The sequence below is a fragment of the Pristis pectinata genome, chromosome 29 (assembly GCF_009764475.1).
Source record: "Pristis pectinata isolate sPriPec2 chromosome 29, sPriPec2.1.pri, whole genome shotgun sequence".
In the NCBI taxonomy this organism is placed as follows: domain Eukaryota; kingdom Metazoa; phylum Chordata; class Chondrichthyes; order Rhinopristiformes; family Pristidae; genus Pristis; species Pristis pectinata.
This window is the reverse complement of record NC_067433.1, coordinates 18015095-18023897: the sequence shown is the minus strand read 5'-3', so window position 1 is coordinate 18023897 and position 8803 is coordinate 18015095. Positions and strand designations below refer to the sequence as shown.

General features: G+C 51.3%; 1 protein-coding gene across 3 annotated transcripts in view; it reads left to right on the top strand.

The window, feature by feature from the left end:
• Positions 1–728: 728 nt before the first annotated feature.
• The window catches only part of LOC127584389 (pleckstrin homology domain-containing family A member 2-like), a 100277-nt gene continuing 92202 nt past the window's right edge, over positions 729–8803 (top strand). The window contains exon 1 of one of the 3 annotated variants that reach the window (XM_052041174.1): positions 729–1106. The gene's annotated coding sequence lies outside the window, so the exon portion shown is untranslated. The other 2 variants (XM_052041169.1, XM_052041170.1) reach the window with 2 other exon arrangements.

Here is an 8803-nt window from a genome sequence, read left to right as displayed (position 1 = left end):
TTGAACTCAATCCCCTGACTAACGAAGGCCAACACACCATATTGCCTTTCTAACAACCCCATCGACCTGCACGGCAACCTTGAGGGATTTTGAGAGAATAGATTACAGGGAAGTGAAGAAATGGGATTGATCTGAGTGCTGGCATAGACTCGACGGGCCGAATGGCCCCATTCTATGTTGTATGGACAAAGGTGGTTAGTGGTACTGAGATAAAAGTTCCAGAATTGAAGTGATTAAACGGCGAGGGTGCTGCAGCCTCCAATAGTGAACCAGATGGGTTAATCATTACTAATGAGTAGACTTTTTCAAAGTTCCCCTTTATGAATTGGATTTAAAATCCCACAGTTGCGAGCATGGGATTTGTACTGATGTCCCTGGGCTGCTTATAAAGTTCCGGTTGTTACTAGCCGGTGATTTGCCCACTCACACTCCTCTCAGACCCGAACCTCACTCTGCAGACCCTCCTGCTACAACGCTGCAAAGACACTGGCACCGCTTTTAAACTTGAACCTTTGCACCCTAGTGCCTGCGAAATACAGGTTGTAAAAGTCAAGCCTCAGAGTTCACATACCGGGCGTTTTTGTTTTGTTAATAAAACGTGGCTGCAAAGTCCCTTGCCTTCAAATTGCAAGGCTACCGAGTGTCAGCAACTCAAGCCGAGTTCCTGCCTCCATGCCTGATAGCTCCAGGTATTACAGGCTCAGTTTAAGTACCGAATCTCAGGAAACTTGTAGGAAAGCAGCAGTATCAGAAAGAGAAAAAAAATCAACAGCTTTTCTGTACCAGGTTGCCAATGAGGAAGAAAAGTCTCATCTACTAGACCGCACCCACCGACAGCCCTGCCCCTTCAAACTCTGCAGGAGATTTGCATTTGCAGACACTCCTCCTAGCCCAGCTGCACAGAAACTGCAAAAGCCTTGAGATTTTCTTCGCCTGTCCTTCCTGCCGCTTGCAATTGACAAAACCCAAAAGACAGGAAAATAACTGATCAATGCTTGCAGAGCGAGGAAGAGCGGCGTTTCCCAGCTATCGGTGACGGGCACATCCGGACAACATCAGCTGGTTTGATGACAATTGTCTTCACGAAAAATTAACCCGGAAAAAAGGCAAGCAAGAAATTCTTTCGAACAGCAACGCACCAGGCGCGGTAGAAGGGCGAGAAGTTTGGAGTTTTGTATTTGCAAAGGGGATTCAGCTGTGAGCTGAGGTCAGAGCGGCGGGGCTGTGATGGCACAGATTGTTTGCTCCTCTGTGGGTGAGTTTCTGGACGTTGTCTCCAACACAGGGCGGAGTGCCTTGGTACTATCACAGACCCCTTGCATTGAACACAACCAAAGCGAAATGGGGTGTTGGGGACTTGCGTTTATCTGAACACGTTGCTTTTTAACTTTAGGGTGTTTTTTTTTGTCTTGGTGGGTTTGTGCAGAGGGTGAGCAGCTTTGGAGCAGGTGGTTTCTGCCCTGGGTGTTGGGTTCAGTGCTGCTGTCGGCGGGTTGGGGAGTGGGAGACACGCAAAACATTCCTGGGTTTGAATCTTGACTTTTATAGCCAGACGTTCAAAGTTTCAGTTTGGGACGGGAGGGAGGGAGGGAGGGAGAGCTGGGGGGGAGGGAGTCTCTCCCCTCACTGCACTCCACCTCTCCCCTCACTGCACTCCACCTCTCTGTCCACCCCCTCAGCTTGTAGGCACCCCCCCTGCAGCCCCTCTCCTCTCCTCCCCTCCCCTCCCCTCCGGCTCTCCCTCCTCTCCGCTCCGGCTCTCCCTCTCCTCTAGCCCCCCCCCCTCCACAGAACCCCTCACTCCCTCCCCTCCCCGGGACACTTCCCCCCCCCAACTCCCTCCCCTCCCCGGGACACTTTTCCCCCCCCCCAACTCCCTCCCCTCCCCTCCCCGGGACACTTTTCCCCCCCCCCCCAACTCCCTCCCCTCCCCTCCCCGGGACACTTTTCCCCCCCCCCCAACTCCCTCCCCTCCCCTCCCAGGACACTTTTCCCCCCCCCAACTCCCTCCCCTCCCCGGGACACTTTTCCCCCCCCCCCCAACTCCCTCCCCTCCCCGGGACACTTTTCCCCCCCCCCCAACTCCCTCCCCTCCCCGGGACACTTTTCCCCCCCCCCCAACTCCCTCCCCTCCCCGGGACACTTTCCCCCCCCCCCCCCAACTCCCTCCCCTCCCCGGGACACTTTTCCCCCCCCCCCCAACTCCCTCCCCTCCAACTCCCTCCCCTCCCCGGGACACTCCCCCCCTCCCCCTCGCCCCCCTCCCCCCCTCCCCCTCGCCCCCCTCCCCCCCCTCCCCCTCGCCCCCCTCCCCAGGACACTTACCCCCACTCCCTCCTCAGGACCCTCTCCCTCCCCTCCCCTCCCCAGAACCATCCCCCGGCACTCCAGCTCCACCCCCCCCCCCCACCGCTCTCCGCCCTCCGCTCTCCGCTGACTCCCTCCCTGCCCCTCCACACCAACCAGCCTCCCTTTGCCGTTCCCCCTCCCTGCCCCGCCAGCCCTCCCCTGCCCCACCAATCCTCCCCTCCACCTCCCTGCCGAACCCCACCAGCTCCCCTTCGGCTGGCCCTCTCCTGTACCCCCACCCCACCCTCCCTGCCGCTCCCCCCTCTGCCAGCACCCTCTCTGCCCGCCCTCTCCTCCTACCCACCTGCCCTCTCCTCTATTGTCCCCAACCCCTCTGTACTCCTTCCTCTGAGCCACCAGCCCAACTTCACCCTCCTGACCCCCTCCTCCCTTTCTTTGCACCCACTTCATCACCCGCTCCTTCCCTCCTCTCCTCTCGTCTCCTCTCTCCCCTCTGCTGTTCCCCCTCCCTTCTGCACGCTCCCTGCCCCTCTGTGCTGGCTGACTCTATTTGCCAACACTGGGGCATTTTCCTTCTGCAATTCTCTCCCTTTTGTGGGGCTTTCCTCAGGCTGTGGATTAAAAAATTAAGTTGCAGCAATCAGTTTGCAAGCGGCTGTGTTCTGGGTTGTGGATATCAGTGGCTGGGCCCTTGAGTTTCTGTCCATTTCTCTCAGCAAGCGGCGTGAGGTAACACTGAGGTGTGAGCCAAGCTGTCGAGGTGCTTGCATAACACAAACCAACAGGACAGGGGGAGGAATTGCACACATTGCACCTTCAGAAGCTCGAAACGCTTTACAGCCAGTGATGTGTCACGTAAAAGCAAATAGCAGCAGCTAATCTGTGCACAGCAAGCTTCCACGATTATCAATGAATAATAACCACGTATAGGTCGATGGGGAAAACATTGGCTGGGACCTCCTGTGCTTTTCTTGGAAGTGCCAGGAGGTCTCTTACACTCACCTGAGAGGGCAGGTGCAGCCCAGCTTAATATCTGATTTTGAAAAGCAGTGTGGGGCTCCCTCAGAAAGGCACTAAAGTGTCAAGGAAAATAATTGAGGTATCGTTCCCACAAGCCCTATCTTACCCCCTTTCCGATGGTGGTTTGGGAACCACACATCTGGCCCCACAGTGCACAGTAGATCCAAATAACGCCTCATTTTCACTGATGATGTGTTCGAGTTGGTACAGTTAAATTTACTGTATTCCAGGCTGGGTGTGCTTCTCTACAAACTGTATCAGCCCACTTGTGGCTTTGCTGATCACAATCAGTACTTGTTGCTTTGAGGTGTCATGGGGATTGAGGCTGTTTGAGAACGGTAGGATAGTGAAGTTGCTGGACTAGTGGCCAGGTTCTAAACTATTGTTCCGGAGACATGGTTCAAATCCTGCTGGTGAATTTATATTTGAAAAATTAAATAACATCTAGAATTTAAGAAAAGAATATTTTCAGTAATAGTAACAATGAAACTGTTAGATTGTCAATATGATGCAGTTGCTTCACTGATTTTATTTGTGGTAGGAATTTGCTTTCCCTAACTGATATGTAACTCCAGGCCCACCAATGAGGTTGACTCTTAATTACATCTTCGGTTCAAGGGCATTTAGGATGTTTAACGATTGTTTGTGTTGCCAGTGATGTTCGCGTCCTGTTATTGAATGGGGGGGGGGGGTTGCGGTGGGGACAAAAAGCAGGAACACTGCAAAGAATTGACGATGCCTACTTTGGAATGAGCAGCCACAACCCATCCAGTACAAAAACCTCACACTGGAATTCGTAGGCATTGCTCCGTTTGCATCCGAAATAGATTTTTTGCAGGACCCAAAGGTCAGGTTTCTGTACAGTACCGTTCATCGTCCAAGGACTTCCCACTGTGTTTCACAGTGGAAAATGCAAGCAGCAATCTCTGCACAATGTCCTTCAGACTTTGCTGACAGAAGTTGGCTGTTGATTTGCCTTTGGCCGTTGTTGCTTCAGGGCTGAATGTTGTCCAAGATCCTGAAGAACTGTTCCGTGGGAGGCAGGTCTAATGTCTCATTCAGGAAAATGAAACAGAACCTCTGACAATCCAGTACTCCCTCAGCGCTGCATTGAAGGAATGACCAGGTTCTTTTTGATGGTGCTTTGCTCAGTACATTGCCATAACATCAGTGCCAGAAATGGGGAAGCTAGCGTGTCACCAATGATCCATCTTCCCTTTCCAAAGGCTTCTGTCTGTACACGGGAGTTACAAGTATTATTGTTCTTCAAGGCACTTCTGTCCTGATGTATTGAGTTCATGATGTATTGATGTTGCAGCTCTATAGAACTCTGGTTAAACTGCACTTGGAGTATTGTGTTCAGTTCTGGTCACCTCATTATAGAAAGGACGTGGAAGCTTTAGAGAGGGTGCAGAGGAGATTTACCAGGATGTTGCCTGGATTAGAGAGCCTGTCTTATGAGGATAGGTTGAGCGAGCTAGGGCTTTTCTCTTTGGAGAGGAGGGGGATGAGAGGTGACTTGATAGAAGTGTACAAGATGATAAGAGGCATAGATCGAATAGACAGTCAGAGACATTTTCCCAGGGTGACAATGGCTTAACACAAGGGGATATAATTTTAAGGTGATAGGAGGAAGGTATAAGGGGGATGTCGGGGTAAGTTTTTTATACAGAGTGGTGGGTGCGTGGAATGCACTGCCAGCAGAGGTTGTGAGGGCAGATGCATTAGGGACATTTAAGAGACTCTTAGATAGCCACATGAATGATAGAGAAATGGAGGGCTATGTGGGAGGGAAGGGTTAGATAGATCTTAGAACAGAATAAAATGTCGGCACAACATTGTGGGCTGAAGGGCCTGTACTGCGCTGTAGTGTTCTATGTTCTTCAGACCCATGACGGTGCATGCACAACCCTGAAAGATTTGAGTACCTCGGGTATTGGCTGGACACAGCTCAGCAGCACCTGCATTGACAACGTGGTTTGTTTAATGTGTGTGGAGGAGAGGGAAAGTTTGGCATTATGTTGGGAGATGGTCATCATGTTTTGCGGAGGATTGTGGCTGTTCTGCTTTGCATCTTTCTCCTGGCATTACGTCTTCCAAATCTGCAATTGAAAAGCAACCTTCTCACTTCAGAAACCTACCCCTCTCTTTGATTCTCTGAACAGGCTCCTCTCCCTCCTCCTCACCTGTCTGCCTAACCAGCCTTTCATAATTATCAGCTTGAACAAAGCAGACTGAGAGGTGGCCTCAGTCTTCTCCTTACCGCCAGGCTCAAGGACAGCTTCTGCCCTGCTGTTATCAGACTCTTGAATGAACTTCTTGTATGATCTCCCAACCTACCTTACCATGGTCCTTGCACTTTATTTGTGCAAGCATCCTATCTGGATGCATCACGGCTTGGTACAGCAACTGCTCTGCCCAGGGCCGCAAGAAACTGCAGAGAGTTGTGGACACAGCCCAGCGTGTCACGGAAACCAGCCTCCCCTCCTTGGATTCTGTCCTTACCTCTCGCTGCTTTGGTGAAGCAGCCAGCATAATCAAAGACCCCACCCACCTGGGTCATTCTCTCTTCTCTCCTCTTCCATCAGATACAGGAGCCTGAGGGCATGTACCACCAGGCTCAAGGACAGCTTCTATCCCACTGTGATAAGACTATTGAATGGTTCCTTTATATGATGAGATGGACTCTGACCTCACGATCTACCTTGTTGTGACCTTGCACCTTATTGGACTGCACTTTCTCTGTACCTGTGACACTTTACTCTGTACCGTTATTGTTTTTACCTGTACTACCTCAATGCACTCTGTATTCACCCAATGTAACTGCACTGTGTAATGAATTGACCTGTATGATTGGTTTGCAAGACAAGTTTTTCACTGTACCTCAGTACAAGTGACAATAATAAACCAATACCAATACCAACTGTAACGCTATATTCTGCATTCTGTCTTGCTTTCCTTTTGTACCTCCTCAATGTACTTGTGTGTGGAATGATCTGTCTGGATAGCACGCAAACAAATGCTTTTCAATGTACATGTGATGATGATAAATCAATTAACTCTGCGCTCAATGTTGAGGGGATGTGAGAGTCCAAGCAGGTTTCCAACCCCACCCACCCTGAGTCACGATCTGACTCCTCCCTCGGATGTGGGAGCCAGAGTGGAGAATGGATCTGGGAGCTGCTTCAGTGTGTCTGTGTGATTTGTGCAGTCGGTGTGAGGAAGAGCACAAATGGAGCCTGAAAGTGAGTGGTCGTGAGGTGTGACGCATCTGTGCTGAAACGCAGGTCAGGGGCTGTGAGGTTGTGATGAGCATTGCTCCGATGGCAAGTGACGGCTGTCCCGGTGCGGGTGAGTTTCTCGCACTGTTTCCATGATTTGCCTGGATTTTTTGGCGTGAGGAGGAAGGTGCCACCTGACCCTTCTTCCACACTCCGCCCAGGAGGTGCATGAGCAGCAGCCCAGGATGTGGTCTTGCAGTTTGTGGGTCTGATGTGAAGGTTGACACCTCTGCACGGTGGGAGGTGATGGTTTCAGACCTTGACAGAAACAAGGACCCAGCCTCTGCTCCCTGCAGCTATGTCTTGAAGAGGAATGGGGGAGTTCTCTGAATTGCCTCTGCACTGATGTCACTGCTGTTCATGCATGAATTGCAAAAGGTTGGTTTGCAGGTGCAACAGGTTATCAAGAAGATAAATGGAATGTTGGCCTTCATTGCTAGAGGGATTGAATTTAAGAGCAGAGAGGTTATGCTGCAACTTTACAGGGTATTGGTGAGGCCGCACCTGGAGTACTGTGTGCAGTTCTGGTCTCCTTACTTGAGGAAGGATATATTGGCTTTGGAGGCGGTGCAGAGGAAGTTCACCAGGTTGATTCCGCAGGTGAGGGGATTAGCCTATGAGGAGAGATTGAGTCTTATTGAATGGTGGAGCAGGCTCGACAGGTCAGATGGTCTCCTCCTGCTCCTGTTTCTTATGTCCTTTGATCTCACTGTGCCAAATTAGCTGTTGCGGAACTGTCAGTGAATCAAAATTATTTTATTGGTGGCATCTGGGTTTGGGTTACCCTGTAGGGGAGGTGCCTGCCTTGTCCCAGCTGGGCAATGAATGCAAACCATCCTTCATCAGTGACAGCTGATCAGCAATCTTTCCCTGTGTTACCCTGCCAAAGGAAAGCTCTTTGGTTGGCATAGGTGGGACTTGCATTTGTATAGCACCTTTCGCCTTCATGGCGCTGTGCAGCCAGTGAGATACTTGGCGAAGGCAGGCCACTGTTGTCCAATCGCTCGGCGGTCTTGCGGTCCGGCAATCTGCCCTCAACTCCTTCACGGAGGTGAGATCGAGCCGTACCCTTGAAACATGGAGGGGTCTTACAGGGGTTGTGAGGTCGAGAACATTCCTGGAAGCGGGGGGATGGTGGCGCAGCAGGTAGTGCTGCTTCCTCACTGCTCCAGCGATCAGAATTCAATCCTGATCCCCAGTGCTGTCTGTGTGGAGTTTGTACGTTCTCCCTGTGACTGGGTGAGTTTCCCCTGGGTGTTCCAAGAACCATGGGTTGGTAGGTTCATTAGCTTATGAAAAGAACTACAGGAGGAATTCAGCAGGTCAGGCAGCAAACAGTTGATGTTTTGGGTCAAGACTTGTCCAGGATCTGCCGTCTCTCGTGTCTCCAGGTTATTGTAAACAGCCCCGGCTGTCGCCAATTGGTAGATGAATCGGGAGGAGTTGATGGGGTTGTGACAGAGAAGAGGTTATAGGAAATAAGTGGAGGAGGTTGGTGTTTGGATTGCTTCGAAAGCCAAAATAGATTCAATGGGCAGAATGGCCTCCTCGTAATTCATGAGAAGTGAGGCAGTAGGAGTTTAGGGTGAGAAATGGAGACGTTTCTCTACGGTGGGTCGTGAATCTTTGACTGCTCGACTGCTGAGTGTTGTGGAACCTCCGCATTGCAAAGCAAAGGACTGCAGATGGTGCAAATACTCAGCAGGTCAGGCAGTGTCTGTGGAGTGTTAGTGTTTCATTGACCTAACCTGTTGAGTATTTCCTGTTTTTATATCCAGGACTTACTGGGCATTAGTGGGATTGGGTAGAATGTGAGCAGTATGTACCCTGATCAGTGGTGGAGAAGATTCAAGGAGCCCGATTGTCTTCCATCCGACCCCTCCCATCTACTGTGTGTGCAGAGGGGCGGGAGTTGACTGTGCATGTTCCAATCAAAACGGGACATTGCTGAAGCTCACCATCCAGCTCATGACCTGTCCCAGGGGTATGGGTACTGGTTGATTGCTTTGAGTTGGGAGGGTGCTCCGTTTGCTGTTCTGAGCCGCCCTTGGGTGCTCTGTGGTACCGCGAAGGCTCTCAGCACGGCTACGCGGCAGCCTGGCGGAGAACATCTTGTTTGGACGAGCTGCTGCCAGATGACGTTAGCACCAAACTACAGGCAGAAATATCTTTTTATTTGCAACTCTAGAGCA